Source organism: Neolamprologus multifasciatus, chromosome 11 (genome assembly GCF_963576455.1).
Source record: "Neolamprologus multifasciatus chromosome 11, fNeoMul1.2, whole genome shotgun sequence".
Taxonomy (NCBI): domain Eukaryota; kingdom Metazoa; phylum Chordata; class Actinopteri; order Cichliformes; family Cichlidae; genus Neolamprologus; species Neolamprologus multifasciatus.
The window spans coordinates 2,478,068-2,495,251 of record NC_140449.1 but is presented as its reverse complement, the minus strand read 5'-3'; the positions used below and the strand labels follow the sequence as shown (position 1 = coordinate 2,495,251).

The window sequence follows — 17,184 nt, the reverse complement described above, 5'->3', positions numbered from 1 at the left end:
TCAGTATTATGAATGAACATATTAATGAAGAAAGATGCTCTATCAGATGATGAAGAAATTAAATTGAAAAGACTAAAGGAAGAAATAGATAATGCATATATTAACATGGCTAAAGGGGCTTTTGTAAGGTCCAAAGCAAAATGGCTAGAACTAGGTGAAAGAAATTCTAGTTACTTTTTGCTCTTGAGAAACAAAACCAAAGAAGAAACAATATATCTGCTCTAAAGATTGATAATAACATAACCACTAATTATTTAGATATCTCACAACATGTTGGTTCATTCTACAAAGATATATACAAATCAAATTGTAATATCAATGATTGTGATAGATTTATCAAGTCAGTTAAAAATTTTGCACCAACTATCTCAGAAAACTTCAAAACTAATTGTGAACGTCCCATAACAAAATCAGAAATTTCAGAGGCAATTCGATCAAAGAAAAAGGGCAAATCTCCAGGTAATGATGGTTTGTCAGTGGAATTTTATTTACAGTTCTGGGATATCATTGTTGATCCTTTATTAGAATTGTTTAAGGCAGTGGTTCCCAAACTTTTTTTTGCTGGGCCCCCCTTTGTTTTACAAGAAAAATGTTCGCGCCCCCCGCCCCCTTCTCGCATATGCACGCGCACACGCACGAACACATCCTCCAACCACACACACCCATATTTTGCTCCATTGCGGTTTATATCACACCTCAAACATTTAGTAAACAATTAAGCAAATACAAGTAATCTGCAATAAACGACAGGTAGTAATAAAATACACTACTAACTCTTTTACGCTACGTCCGCACCTACATGGGGATTTTTGAAAAGACAGCTGTTTCGTCCACGTAAACGGCGTTTCGAATCACCGAAAACGGAGGTTTTTTTTAAAACTCCTTTTTTGCGTTTACGTTTGGACGAGAAATACAGAGTTCGTCAATGTCAAAGGTATGTGTCTTTTTTCACGTCACGCTGTGGCCACGTTATTGTTTACATGAGATGAATTGCAGAATGACAGAGACAAAATACTGTTAATCTGACTATCTGCAGGTTTTACACGCAGTTACTGTCCCTCCATTTACAAAGGCAGAGGCGTCACGCTGTGATTATTTTACTGTAGTTTTTTTTTTCTGTGTAATAATGTTCAACATTGTTATCAATACATTTTTCAAAAAATGCCTCTCTGTGCAAAATAGGTTTAAAAACATAAACAACTGTGGGATCCTGTTTGTCTGTGATTTAAACAGCCCAGCGCTGCTCCCGACGCAGGGAAAACCAACCCTGCAGGGAGACCTACCTCTGCACTTGTGCAGGTGAAGCCAAAGGGAAGATTTGCTTCATCATATTTTCTAATCTTTGTCTTAGAATGAAGTTGGTTTGGAAACATATTCAGCGATGCTTCATCTCCTGCTTTGCGTTTCTGTGGGCGCCCCGTGCTAGCAGTGTCCAAGCGTTTTGTTTTTTCCCCCTTTTCACACCGCGCCCCTGCAATGACTCTGCGCCCCCCCCTAGGGGGCGGGCCCCACACTTTGGGAAGGTCTGGTTTAAGGAATGCCTTGATGGAAAAGAAATGTCCACAAGCATGAAACAGGGTATTATAACTTTAATTCCTAAACCTGATAAAGATCTTCTTGTTATAGAAAATTGGAGACCTATCACGCTTTTGAACATAGATTATAAGATTATCTCATTGGTCTATGCCAAAAGATTAAAGAAAAATCTTGATGAGATCATAGCTGAAACGCAAACCGGATTTATGACCAACCGCCATATCAGTTCAAACATAAGGCTTATTTTTTGACCTATTAGACTACTCTGACAATATAGATGATGATTCCCTCATTGTGTTTCTTGATTTTTATAAAGCTTTCGATACGGTAGAACATTATTTCTTATTCAAAGCACTCAAAACCTTTGGTTTTGGTCCAAACTTTGTGTCAACTGTCGAAATGCTTTAAAAAAATATTGACAGTTGTGTTATACTATATCCAAATACTACTAAAAGATTTCCAGTCATGAGATCTGTTCGCCAGGGTTGCCCAATTTCACCCTTTTTATTTTTGATTGTGGCTGAACTACTTTCATTGCACATTTTAAATAGCCCAGTCATTAAAGGTTTATCTATTTTTGGTAAAGAAATCAGAGTGACTCAACTAGCAGATGACACCATTTTATTCTTAAAAAACAAAGATCAGATTGAAAATGCTATTTCATTAATAAATGATTTCTCAATTGCCTCTGGATTAAAACTAAATAAATCTAAATGTGAAATTAAATTAATGTTTGTACCAATCAAATGTCAAATCCTTATACCATATTCCTGTCAAAAACTGTGTTAGATACCTTGGTATTCATGTCTGTAAGAATGACACAGAGCGTCAACAACTCAACTTCTCTCCCAGGATGGAAAAAACTAAAACTATACTAAACTTATGGCTCCAAAGAGACCTATCAATTTTTGGTAGAATCCTTTTGACTAAAGCTGAAGGTGTTTCCAGATTTGTGTATCCACCCCTTTCCCTTAATGTGTATGATTCCACATGTAAAAATGTTAATAACTTATTTGTTAACTTTGTATGGAAGAATAAGCACCATCATCTAAAAGAATCATTGCTTTGTGGACCTAAAGATAAAGGTGGTTTTGGCCTTCTGGACTTTATGGACCTGAACTATACATTTAAGGTGAAATGGCTAAAAGAATGCTTAAAATCTCCTGGATCATTATGGCATTTCATTCCACATAACATTTTTAGAAATGTTGGAGGTTTACAGTTCCTATTGTCTTGTAATTACAGTATATCAAAGTTACCAGTTAAAATGTCTGCATTTTATCAACAGGCATTGTTGGCTTGGAAATTATGTTATTCACATAACTTTTCTCCACATAGATCTATTATCTGGAATAACGAATGTATTACTAAGAGGAACAAGTCACTGTATTTGCAGAATTGGATTGATAAAAAATATAATCTATTTAAAAGACTTATTTGACGCTGAAGGCCAGCTACTTAGTTACAATGACTTTATTACAGAAAAAACATTACCTGTCAAATTTAAAGATTTTAGCTCTGTAATAAAGTCCGTTCCCAGCGGACTGACTGAGTTGATGAAAAGCTACAAAAAACAGAACACACCACATGCATCCGTTAACACTCTTTATATAAATGGTATTGATTTCTCAAGCAAGAAATGCACCAATAAACATATTAGAGAATGTTTGTATAATGCGAAGAAAATAACTCCAAGAGGGAAGTTTTTTTGGAATGCTATTTTTGATAATATCAACTGGGATAAAGCGTGGCTTGTTCCTTTTAGATTTTGTATCACAAACAAAGTTAGAGAATTACATTTGAAAATATTACATAACATATATCCATCCAAGACATACATTTCAAGATTCTGTGACATTGATAGAAAATGTACCTTTTGTAAAACTGAACTTGAAAGTGTTACTCATTTGTTTTATGGCTGTTCATATAGTGCTACATTTTGGAGAGAGCTTGAAAATTATATACTGTGCAAAACAACATATAGAATCAAAATTGAAGGGAAGAACATTATCACTTATTTTGAAACAAAAGAAAGAAGAAAAGAAAGAAAAAAATATGTGCCACTGTCAATCTTTATATCTTATTAGGGAAATTCCATATACATAAATGTAAATTTCAAAACTCAACCCCATCATTTAATTTGTTTTTGATTGAAATTGAATATTACTTAAACTCTCTTAAATTAACTTCCAATAAAAAAGGTTTATCATTGATTGAAATTCTTTCAGAAATGTTTAACGAATGAGCTGTCACAACTTTCAAGTACAAAGTTGTTATGAAGTCTGTCACATTCCCCTTTTTCCCCTTTATTTATTTATCCTTCTTATTTCATTGTACTGTATATTGTTACTCTTATTTGCCCTGTATGTCTACTGTACAAACTGAACTGGAATGACTGACTGTTCGCTTTATAATTTCAAATAAAGTTTTGAAAAAAAAAAAAAAAAGAGTGCGGTCGCTGGATTGGGACACAGCCTCAGCCACACCGCTATGTAGCTCCCCCAACAATCCTGATTAGCTGCAGGTGTGTCGGTGTGTGTGATCCTCCTCCTTGGGTGGGGCCAGGGAAAAACCAATGACAGTCATTGGGAAAAACCCTCCAGGTCTGGTGTGCCAGGAAAACCAGGACAACACACACAAGTACACCGGGAAACAGACAGCAGCACCATACACACCCCATCGAACATAAACAAGTCCATAATCTGCTCATGAACCCTGGGTACAGCAATTGTATATTTTTGCATGCATTTGTGCTCTATTTTATTCTATTTTATTTGATTGTATATAGTATTTTATTTTATTCTATTGTGTACAGTTGTGTACAGTATCTTATTGATATCTTATTCCAGTGTTTTTGTTTTTCTCTAATTTTTCTATGTAACTTTGCACTGTCCACTGCTGTAACAAAACAAATTTCCCACGGGTGGGACTAATAAAGCTTATGTTATCTTATCTTATCTTTTCTTTATCTTGTCCCTCAGACCCAGGGTCCTTGACATTATTAAACTTAAAAGAATATTTTCCCACTCACCTGTACGTTCTCTCTTTTTCATAAACACACTTGCTGAATTTGTCCTTTTACTGCAGTTTTGTTGTAATTAAAATAAGAAAAATCAAAGCATCTCTTCCTTTGTGTCAAGTTGAACCAGTGCTGCTGGGTTCTTTAAGGGCGGTTGGTTTAATGGATGTCTTGTGATCCAGATGTGTGAGTAATTGGACATTTTTACACAAGCATTCAGAAAAAAAACCCTAAAGCACATACATTTTTTACTGAAGACGACAAATCCATTGCTGAAGCCCAGTGTGCTGACCATATAATTGTGAATTCAGTTTATTTGCTGTTTATTGACTTCAGCTCAGCATTCAGCACAGTCATTCCCCAGAACCTGGTAAAGAAGTTGGACTTACTAGGAATAAACACCTCCGTCTGCAATTGGATCTTGGACTTCCTAACTGACAGGCCCCAGTCTGTCCCAATGGGAAATAAAACCTCCAAAGTCCTCAGACTGAGTACAGGGTCGCTGCAGGGCTGCGCTTAGTCCACTGCTGTTCGCCCTGTTAACACATGACTGCGCTGCACAGTGCAGCTCAAACCACATCATCAAGTTTGCAGATGACACAGCAGTGGTGGGTCTCATCACCAACAACGATGAGTCTGAATCCAGAGAGGAGGTCCAACACCTGGTGTCAGAATAACAGCCTGTCTCTAAATGTTCAGAAGACTAAAGAGATGGTTGGTAACTTCAGGAAGAGCCCAGCGACCCACAGCCCACATCAACGGGTCTGCTGCTGACATGGTCATCAGTGGGAAGTTCCTGGGTGTGCGCATATCAGATGACCTCTCCTAGAACCTGAACACCACCATCATCATGAAGAAAGCCCTACGTATCTTAGGAAACTGAAGAAGGCCAGTCTCCCTCCTCCCATCCTCACATCATTTTACCAGGGAACCACTGAGAGCGTCCTCTGCTGCTACATCTGTAAGCAAACTGCACCCTCGCTGAAAAGAAGTCTCTGCAGCAGATAGTGAGGACAGCAGAGAGGAACACTGGAGGCCCTCTCCCACCCATCTCCCAACTCTACGACAAACACATTATCCGATGTACAAACAGCATAGTGAAGGACTTTCCAACCCTCATATGCACTGCTCTGTGCTTCCATCTGGCAGATGGTTTCACAGCATCAAAACCGTAACGACCAGAAAATGCAAGAACCTCTTCCCCCAAGCAGGCGGAGCCCTCAACCACCAAAGGACTGATATACACCTTTACAAACACCTTACAGTACTCACCAAAAGAGTCAGTAACAACAAAACTTACACAATCCACCTGGGAACAATATGCTTATTTGCACACTCAGTCACATAGTGACTGAACACACATCTAAACTATACTACATTTGCACATTTTGTCATGTCTCGTCTATAATATCCTGACAATAACTTGAACCTGGTATTCAATACCACTGCACACTTTGTATTGTCTCTGTCCTGTCTTTGTTTATCGTACAGATAGTTATCATTATAGTATTGTATATTATTGTATAGTTAGTAATTAGTACCTTTGCATCCCTTAATTTTACCAAAATTTAGCACGCTATTTATATTTAATTTCTAGTTTTATATCTCTTGGCGATATCTTTGATATACTTAGAAATGCTCCATGGGGGCGTGGGGTGAAACAGAATTTTGGTACACTGTATATTGTGTATACAGTATACAGTGTACAGTATTGCTTCTTAATTCAGATCAAACTGAGGTCATTGTACTCGGCGCTGAAAAGCTTAGAAATATGGTATCTAACCAGATTCTTACTCTGGATGGCATTACCTTGGCCTCCAGTAACATTGTGAGGAACCTTGGAGTCATTTTTGACCAGGATATGTCCTTCAACGCACATATTAAACAAATATGTAAGACTGCGTTCTTCCATTTGTGCAACATCTCTAAAATTAGAAATATCCTGTCTCAGAGTGATGCTGAAAAACTAGTTCATGCATTTATTACTTCCAGGCTAGACTACTGCAATTCATTATTATCAGGAAGTCTAAAAAACTCACTGAAAAGCCTTCAGCTAATCCAAAATGCTGCAGCAAGAGTACTGACAGGGACTAGAAGGAGAGAGCATATTTCTCCTGTTTTGGCTTCCCTTCATTGGCTTCCTGTTAAATCCAGATTTGAATTCAAAATCCTGCTCCTCACATACAAAGTCTTAAATAATCAGGCCCCATCTTATCTTAATGACCTTGTAGTACCATATCACCCTATTAGAGCACTTCGCTCTCGCTCTGCAGGCCTACTTGTTGTTCCTAGAGTATTTAAAAGTAGAATGGGAGGCAGAGCCTTCAGTTTTCAGGCCCCTCTTCTGTGGAACCAGCTTCCAGTTTGGATTCAGGAGACAGACACTATCTCTACTTTTAAGATTAGGCTTCAAACTTTCCTTTTTGCTAAAGCATATAGTTAGGGCTGGACCAGGTGACCCTGAATCCTCCCTTAGTTATGCTGCAATAGACGTAGGCTGCCGGGGGATTCCCATGATGCATTGAGTTTTTCCTTTCCAGTCACCTTTCTCACTCACTATGTGTTAACAGACCTCTCTGTATTGAATCATATCTGTTATTAACCTCTGTCTCTCTTCCACAGCATGTCTTTATCCTGTCTTCCTTCTCTCACCCCAACCAATCACAGCAGATGGCCCCGCCCCTCCCTGAGCCTGGTTCTGCTGGAGGTTTCTTCCTGTTAAAAGGGAGTTTTTCCTTCCCACTGTCGCCAAAGTGCTGCTCATAGGGGGTCATATGATTGTTGGGTTTTTCTCTGTATCTATGAAGCGCCTTGAGGCGACTTTTGTTGTGATTTGGCGCTATATAAATAAAATTGAATTGAATTGAATTACTGTTGTATTGACAATAAAGCTCTTGAATCTTGAATCTTATTTGCCTAATAGCGATGTAATTTTTATTTAAGTGCATTTTTGACAGATTGCTAAAATATTTTTGTCTTGTTTTTATGACAGATGGTGTATTAAAGTTGTAAAGCACTGTAAATGCTTGCAAGGACGTTCTCCATCTTCTTCAGTACTGGACACAGAGAAGTAAAATAATAAACACGATGTAACTTCTGTTGGCTCTGAAATTTAAAACAGTTGTTGATCTTGGTGATGTGACTGCAGTGACAGAGCTTATGTCCTCTGATGGTAAAGAGTGTCTGTAAGTTCATGTTAAGCCAAGGAGTCAAACGTTTTTGAAACGCTATGAGTTGTTCACCTTCCTTACGTTTTTTGTACGCTATCTCCTTCAACCATTCAACCACCATTAGATTCCTCTTCTTTCAGACACGTGTGCTTGTATGTTTCTCATTTTTAACTTTTATATTTTTTAAATTATTCAACTTTATTCGACAAAAATTTAAATAATGTATTTCAAGGGGAGAATCTTCAAATTCTCATTTGACTTACTCCTCTTTCAACTCCAACTACTTAGCCATACGTTGACCGACAGACACCATTCAAACTTTAAAATGCAGCCAAGCCATTGAACTATTCAGCTTGTATTTATCTTTTTAATATCTGTTATACTTTTTTGTCAGCGCCAGTTTAAGTTTCATGCTTTTTTTCACCTGTTTCAGAGTTTATAATGGGTGTGTATGGGTCGGAATCAACTGCTAGAGTGGGAGCAGGGGGAAAATTTATCTTAAAATCTTCTCTTTAAACTGCTGCTGTGTCCACAGCGTTCAGTCTGTAGCCATCATTTTACCCTCAAAACATAGCCATCGTTGTCCTCTTTCATCCAGTGTTATTATTATTGTAGTACATGTTATGGTTCTTTCATAAATGTCACCAATACACAGCCTCCTCCATGGAACTCTTCCATAGAGTCCAATGTTAAAATAGCTCCCAAAACTCATCTGAAAATCACAAGTACACACTAGCTGTGTCCCAAAGGAGCTGGACATCAGCTGGACTCTGATGCTCCGTATAACAGCCACACATGAGTCTGGATTCACTCAAAGCATTGAACAAACTTTATTGTAAATGAAGCTTTTGGACATTTATTCTCTGATATTTGCTCTTCAGCTCGAGTCTCCATCAGTGGGAACATTTCCTGATTCAACTTTTCTTCTGTTCAAATCAAACTCCATGAGAATCAAAGTGTGAATCAGAGTCCTGATGATCAGATTCTATAGAAACATGGAGACTGTGGAGGATTTACACTCAATATGTTCATTTGTTCCCTTCAAGAAAAATCAACCATTCATCCAATTAAATCAGTCGTTGATCAGTTTGATTGACAGGACAGATGATCAGAGGTGCAGAGTTTTTACCTCCATAATTAGGACATGGACAGAAGTATGGGTGGAGTTTGTGAGTGAAGGAGCAGCCAGTAAAGGAGTAGATCAGAGCTGCAGCACCTACATCATAAAAGGAGACCAGACCCTCCTCATAATCCACAAACACCCCCACCTTCTCAGGACCAGGATGAAGACAGAGGGGGACTGAAGGGTCATCGAGAGCTCTGTACTCATTTCCATTTCTCAGACAAACAGTCCAGAAACCATTTCGAGGACTCAGTGAGATTTTTCCCTTCCTGTTGATCGACTCTGTGGACACTCCTAAATCCCACTCAGTCTTTCCTTTAACCTGAACCTCAAAGTAAAATCTGTCTGAAGAGAAACTCTGCTCTCCTAAAACACAAGGACATGGAGAAAATCTCTCAGGGTTGTCTGGAAGATTCTTCCTCACATCACCACAGTACACTTGTTTTCCATCATCAGACAGGATGAGATAAGGATGAGCTGTATCAGGATCCAGAGTCACATCCACCTCATGCTGCTGGACCCTCTGCAGCTCAGCCTCAAACAGCTTCTTCTTCATGGGTTTCCAGACTGTCTCCTCCAGCTGAGCCACAGCTCTCCCCACAGTCCCCTCATATGGTGGATGAACTCTGACCTCTGTCCAGTCCTTGCTGGGTGGAGCAGCTTTCAGGGAGGAGAAGCTTTGGAGGAGGTGGAGGTGGTCTTCAGAGCGTGAGAGCTGCTCCACCTCAGAGCTTCTCTCCATCAGCTCAGAGATTTCCTGTTCCAGATCTTTGATGAGACCTTCAGCCTGTTTCTCTGTAGCTTCCTGTTTGTCTTCGATCTCCTTCATGAGCTCCTTCAGGCGTCTCTCAACAGACTCCATCAGAGCCGTGAGGACCTGAACACCTTCTGCTTTCTGTCTGTCTGCAGCATCTTTACTCATCTTCACCGACTCTGTGATCTCCTGAATCTTCAGTCGTCTCTTCTGGATCATCTGCTGAATCTCAGCCTCTGTCTTCTCCAGCTCTGCCTTCTTTCCTTCATATTCTTCTCTCAGAGGAACAAACTCATGAGCCTTGTGATCTAAAACAGAGCTGGTCGGTCTTACAGAACATCTCCAGGAGTTTATCGTGCTTCGTGCACATCCTGCCTTCCAGGTTCTCCACAGCATCAATCAGCTGATGTCTTTTCAGGCCTTTCACTGTCAGATGAGGCTCCAGGTGAGTCTGACAGTAGGAGGTCTGACACACCAGGCAGGACTTCAGGGCCTTCAGTCTGGTTCCAGTGCAGACGTCACAGGGAACTTCTCCTGGTTTGGCAGCTTGTTGCTCTGAGCTGCTGCTGCTGGCTTTCTGCTGAGCTTCACGTCTGAACTGAGCAACCATCTCAGAGATGAAGGTGTTGACCCTCAGCTGAGGTCGAGTGTAGAAAGTCTCTTTACACATGGGACACTGACAGCTCTCATTCATGTCCCAGTGCTGACTGATGTCAGCGCTACAGCCGGAGAGGTCCTCGCGTTTCTCCTCACGACCCAGCAGTATTCCTGTGGCAGCCGCTGGCTGCAGTGCGCTTGAAAGTTGAGGAAGTTGAGTGGGTAGGGGTGAGCTGCCGTTTCTTTTGATCACCCGTTTTTCTCCTGTTTTGAGTTAGTTAAGGAGGTTAGACTCTGTCTTTATTTTTGACTTTGTTTTGGTGAAGTCAGGGGTGCGGGATTTGTGTAGATTTGTTTTGTTTATTGTTTTGGCCTTGGCTCACCCTGAAATGTTGACACTCCCGTTTTGGTTCCTTTTTTTCACATTGTAAATAAATCACATTGAAACTAAAGGATTTGTTTCCTGTGGCTGCTTGGGTCTTGGAGGGGAAGCGAGTGCCTCACTCATGTTATTGCCTGGCCCTAGACGGGTCGTAACATGAACTGGGGGCTCGTCCTCTGCCTTTTTCTGTGGTTTTCGTGTGTTTTGGTCTGTTTGGCAGTTTTCTTGGTGTGGGGATAGTAGGTGTGTGGGATTATGGAGTTTTCTTTGGATGAGTTTGTTACCTCGCCTTCATGGGATAAAATAGTGAAGTGCAGGAAAGCCAATTTGCTCATTATTGCTAGTTTTTATGATGTTCAAGTGTCTATAATGCCCGTAAAGCGGAGGTTAAGGACGCTTTGTGTGCAGGGCTGGTGGAGCGAGGCATCCTTCCTGCCCCGAAGGCAGCTGCAGAGCAGCCTGGCGGCGGGGGTGTGAAGGTGGCTCCGGAGGCTGAGCCGGAGCCGGATGCCAAAGGGCCTGTTAACGTGCTCCCGGCTGAGGTGGACTCTGATGCAGCTGAGTCTGGTACGTCCGGGGAACCCCTGGTGGGGCGGTCTACGGAGGATCTCCGTTTGACCCTCCGTATAAGGGAGGTGGAAACCCGTGCTAAAGAGCTTGAGGTACAAGCAATGCACCTCCGTGTCAGAGCTTTGGAGCTGGAGCGAAAGCCCTCCACATCTGCCTCTAGTCATCCTAGTACATCCACCGCTGTCTCAACAGGTTTTGACATCACTAAGCACGTTAAACTGGTTCCCCCATTTCGTGAGGCCGAAGTGGACTCCTATTTTAACGCTTTTGAGCGTATAGCGGCCGTGTTAAGCTGGCCGAAGGAGTTTTGGCCACTGCTGTTGCAATGCAAACTGGTCGGCAAAGCCCAGGAGGTGTGTACCAGTTTATCAATTGAAGATAGCCTGGATTATGACATTATGAAGAAGACTGTGTTGCAGGCATGAGCTTGTCCCAGAAGCCTACCGTCAAAAATTTAGGACGTGTGAAAAAACTGCCAATCAGACATTTGTGGAGTTTGCCCGTGAAAAAAGTTGCTTGTTTGAACGATGGTTGCAGGCCAGTAAAGTGAAGGATCTCGAGGGGCTGAAAGAGCTTCTTTTGTTAGAGGAATTCAAAAAATGTTTGCCGGACCAAGTAGTCATTTATCTGAACGAGCAAAAGGTGACGTCACTTGCTAAAGCGGCAGTGATGGCTGATGAATTTACTCTCACTCACAAAACTATATTCTCAGCCGCTGTCGCACAAAATATCAGGGTGGGACAGGAGAGGAAGATAAGATCACCAAAGGTAGGGCTGAAGGATAGACAGGAGGATGGTGGTAATCGCGACTGTTTTTATTGTCGCGAACCCGGACATCTGATCGCTGTCTGTCCCGCGCTCCGGAGGAAGGAGCAGCGCAAAGGCTCTAAAAATCCAGCCGGCGTAGGTCTTATTAAAGTTGCCCCTTCGCCTAAAATGCATTCCACCCGTGATTTGCACCAGCGGATGCTGAAATAGAGCCACGTTTTAAACCATTTATCACCAAAGGCTTTGTTTCTGTGACGGGAGAAGAGAGGGATAAAGTGCCTGTTATTCTTCGGGACACCGGTGCGCATCAGTCATTTATGTGGGACAGTGTACTGCCATTGTCAGATAAAACTGCTTGTGATTCAGATGTGTTAGTTTGGGGAATTAAGATGTTCTTCGGGCGCCGCTACACAAGGTGCATTTGCATTCGCCCGTAATAACGGGGCATGTTAAAGTTGCCGTGAGTTCCCAGTTGCCTATTATGACTTGGCTGGTGGGACAGTTTTCCCCCGCCTGAAGTGGTGGAAACGCCTGTTGCTTCTGTTACTGATGCTGCCACCCCTATATCAAGTGTGTTTCCTGTTTGTGCTATTACTCGTGCGCAATCGCGCAAATTTGACGATGTTGTGGATGTCGCTGACACATTTATGGCGACGCTAGATGAAAGAAAGTCTCCCAGCTGTGAGAGTGGCAGAATAGGAAGTGGCAATGATGTGACAAAACTGATGCCAGAGCTGGATGAAAAGTTGAATAGGGATGCATTGAAAACCGCTCAGCAGAAGGACTCATCACTGGCTTTATATCCGCAGCCACGAGTGCAGAAAGTAAATCCCCCACTTCTTTTTTGTGCAAGACGGAGTTCTTATGAGAAGGTGGTCCCCTGACTGTAGTGGTTTGCCTGGTGCTACGCAGGTGGTGGTGCCGAAGCCACATCGAGGGCAGGTGCTTAGCTTAGCGCATGATGCCAGTATGGTTGGACATCTCGGGGTGAACAAAACTTATCATCGGGTGTTGCGCAACTTCTTTTGGCCGGGGCTGAAAGCTGATGTGGTGGCATATTGCCGTACCTGTACCACATGTCAGATGGCGGGGAAACCTAACAGACCAATCCCACCTGCTCCGTTACACCCTATTCCAGTAATAGGTGAGCCGTTTGAAAAAGTAATATTGGATCGTGTGGGTCCCCTGCCAAAAACTAAATCCGGACACCAATACATACTTACAATAATGTGTTCAGCAACAAGGTTCCCGGAGGCAATTCCGCTACGCACGCTGAAAGCAAAACCGGTAATAAAAGCACTAATTAAGTTTTTCTCTACTTTCGGGCTTCCAAAGGTTATTCAAACAGACCAAGGAACGAATTTTACTTCAAAAGTGTTTGCACAGATTGTGGAGGAGTTGCACATAAAACATGTAAAATCCAGTCCATACCACCCGGAAAGTCAAGGTGCTCTGGAGAGATTCCATCAAACCCTCAAAGCTATGCTGCGCAAGTTCTGCGCAGAGTCGGGCAGAGAATGGGACGAGGGTCTGCCGTTATTGTTGTTTGCCGTCAGGGAGACCACTCAGGAATCCTTGGGATTCAGTCCGATGGATCTGGTGTTTGGACATGTGGTCCGCGGTCCCCTCCGGCTTCTGAAGGAGAAGTGGTTGTCAGAAACTTCTGAAACTCAGCATAATGTCCTGGATTATGTTAGCGGACTTCGGGAAAAAACTCCACCTTGCATGTCGGTTAGCTCGAGAGAGTCTGTCACATACGCAGGCTAAAATGAAAGCTCGCTATGATAAAAAGGCTGTTTGCAGAAGTTTCCAGCCGGGCGAGAAAGTGTTGGTGTTGCTGCCTGTGGTAGGGTCCAGTTTGTTAGCCCGGTTCGCTGGCCCATATGTGGTGGAACAGAAACTCAGTGACAACAATTATGTGATCCAGACCGCCAGAGAAAGTCTAGGGTTTGTCATATTAATATGTTAAAATCGTATCACTCGAGGAGCCCTTCGGGTGCGCCATCTCCAGTGTGCGCCGCTAGTGTTGTTTCTCCTTATGAACCCTCTGATGACGGACTGCTCCAGAAAAGTGAAGCGCTGGGGAGCGGCCGGTTGAAAAATTCGGAGATCTTAAATGATTTAGACACATATTTAGCCCACCTATCTGAGCCCACTCGAGCTGACATCACTGCTCTGATAGAGAATAATTTAGCGCTCTTTTCTGATCATCCTCGTCAAACTGCTGTCCTGTGCCACGACATTGACGTGGAAGGACATAAACCGATGAAGCAGCATGCCTATTGAGTGAACCCAGTGAAAAGAGCGATAATGCAGAAGGAAGTTGACTATCTCTTAGAACACGGTTTAGCCATTCCGAGCGCCAGCGCATGGAGTTCGCCGTGTGTGCTGGTACCAAAACCTGACAACACTCCTCGGTTTTGTAATGATTACAGGAAAGTTAACGCTGTTACCAAACCTGATTCATTTCCTCTTCCTAGAATGGAGGATTGTATTGATAGAGTGGGATCAGCATCTTTTGTAACCAAACTTGATCTGTTAAAAGGTTACTGGCAAGTACCTTTAACTCTCAGAGCATCTGAAATATCTGCTTTTGTCACGCCAGATCATTTTCTCCAGTACACAGTTATGCCGTTTGGGTTGCGTAATGCACCCGCTACTTTCCAGCGCCTTATGGCCAAAGTACTGGCAGGCGTGAATAACTGCGATGCCTACTTGGATGATGTTGTCATTTACTCATCCACCTGGTCTGACCACTTACAAACACTCTCTCTCGTTTTCAGCCGTTTTTCAGAAAGCCTCGCTTACACTAAACCTAGCCAAATGTGAATTTGGCAGAGCCACCATCACATATCTGGGAAAACAGGTGGGTCAGGGACAGGTACTGCCGGTGACTGCGAAAATACAGGCGATCGTTGAGTTTCCAGTCCCACAAACGAGAAGGGCGCTGCGCAGATTTCTAGGAATGTGTGGTTATTACAGAGGTTTTTGTAAGAACTTTGCCACCGTTGTCGTTCCTCTCACCGATTTGATCAGTCCGGTGAAGCCTTTTGTGTGGACGCCTGTGTGTCAGACTGCTTTCGAGTCTGCGAAAGCATTACTGTGCAGTTCCCCTGTTCTTATGGCACCTAACTTCATGTCCCCTTTCAAGCTCGAGGTTGACGCTAGTGCATCTGGTGCAGGAGCTGTCCTTATGCAGGAAGACCATTGCGGCGTGGATCGCCCAATTTGTTATTTTTTCCAAAAAGTTCAACAAACATCAGATTAACTACAGCACTATTGAAAAGGAAGCCCTTGCCTTGTTGTTAGCCCTGCAGCATTTCGAGGTGTATATCGGATCCAGCTCTATCCCTGTTCAAGTATTCACTGACCACAATCCATTGGTGTTTCTCTCCCAGATGCAAAACTCAAATCAGAGACTTGGTCCCTTCTTTTGCAAGATTTTAACCTGCAAATCAAACATAAGAAAGGGATGGAAAATGTCATCGCTGACGCCCTGTCGAGAGCAATTTCATAGTTTGGGGATTAAACAATGGGAGGCTTGTTTAATTCTTATGGAAGGGGGGAATCATACCCCTAGAAATTAACATAAAAGGATACAACACCTGCACAACAAATACATGAACATGCAAGTTCGTAACAGTGTGTGTCTGCGTGCGTGTCTGCGGTGCCACTGGTTGGAGTTGCTATAGCAACCAGACTCTGTCTGTCACTTCCAAGATTCATCTTAAAAACTTCTCTTTTAACTGCTGCTGTGTGCACAGTGTTTGCTCTACAGCCATCATTTTACCCTCAAAACGTCGCCACCGTTATTCTCTTTCCAACAGTGTGTTTTCCAAAGCTCAAAGATGTAAACTTTTTGAACTGTGTGGATCCAAGTGAAGAGAGTACGAGTGACTCCAAATTTTGTTTTGTTACTCAGCTTTTTTGAACATGTTCAGCTACTTTTCAGCTCCTTCTTTTCTGTGAACGTCAGCTTTCAACAGTTCTGCACTTTTGTTTTCAGGTGAAAAATTCTTTATTTTTCAGCTCTTTCAACATTTTTAACTTAACATCCAGCGATTATTTCTTTTCAGCTCAAAACATTCAGCAATGAGCATTCACACTGCAGTTTCTTCAGAAAATGCGTTTTTCTAGTCTTAAATTCTATTCTTGATAATCCTGTATTGTTTAACTAGTCTGTCAAACTGAATAAAAATAAACTAAAATGGAGAGAATGTTATCTCCGGGAGTTTAGCTGATTTGATTTAGAGTGGCAAGGTATGGTGGGTGTGTTCCGGTTAAAGAACACGGAGGCAGCTTCCAAGTTTAGGAGATTTATTCAGCTGTGGTCTGTAGTAATGATACATAAAGCAACTATCAGTACAGCACACATAAAATATTCAACATGTCTAGACATTATTCTAGCACAGAGATAGCACAAGGAACTGTATTCAACACTCACATCTATAACAACTTCAACAATTACACAAGATCTATAATTAGCATTAACTAGCTTAGTAGCTTACATAGCGTATTAGCGTATTAGCATATTAGCGTATTAGCATAGGATAACATTAGCATAGCCACGAGAGAACAAATGCACACAATAGCAGCTGACATACACAACATCATGTAAACAGAACCCACCTTCTGGCATTCACACACAGCAATAAACCAAAACCCACGAGATACTGGTGAGAAGACACAAGGAAAAATGCTGGCTATCAGCAGCTACAAAGGCAGACTAGCAGCACACGGGACAGAGTGGTGCATTCAAGGAGCGTCAGCATAGACATGGTGAGTTCAATGACGTAGGACATATCAAATTCCACAGCGCAAACACTATCTATCGACAAACCACAACACTTCTACCAAGCAAATAACGTGTAAACAGTGGGCTTTCTAACACAGCCGCCCCCGACTGTCTGCACAGACAGTCGAATCCAAGGTAGAAAGGTCACTCAGGTACGTGGATCCTTATCATCTTCAAGCATAGGGAGTGAGACCAAGCGGGCTACTGGTCGAATATACGTTCGATCTTTGACCTTAACAGCAGCAGTCCGGATACGTCCATCAGCTCCAGGGTAAGTAGTCGTTACCTTACCAACAGGCCATAAAGCTCTTGGGAGCTGAGGATCAACTATGAGCACCACTTGGTCCAGTTTGAGGCACTCTGCATCCTTCTGCCACTTCTGTCTCTCTTGCAAGTTAGGCAGGTAGTGACGGATGAATCGGGACCAGAAATGGTCGACAAGAACTTGACTATGTCTCCATCTGCGACTC

The 17,184-nt window shown here is 42.2% G+C and overlaps 1 pseudogene; it reads right to left on the bottom strand.

Annotated features, from left to right (window-relative positions):
• Positions 1 to 8,531: 8,531 nt before the first annotated feature.
• LOC146507572 (E3 ubiquitin-protein ligase TRIM21-like) lies at positions 8,532 to 10,309 on the bottom strand (annotated as a pseudogene).
• Positions 10,310 to 17,184: the final 6,875 nt, after the last annotated feature.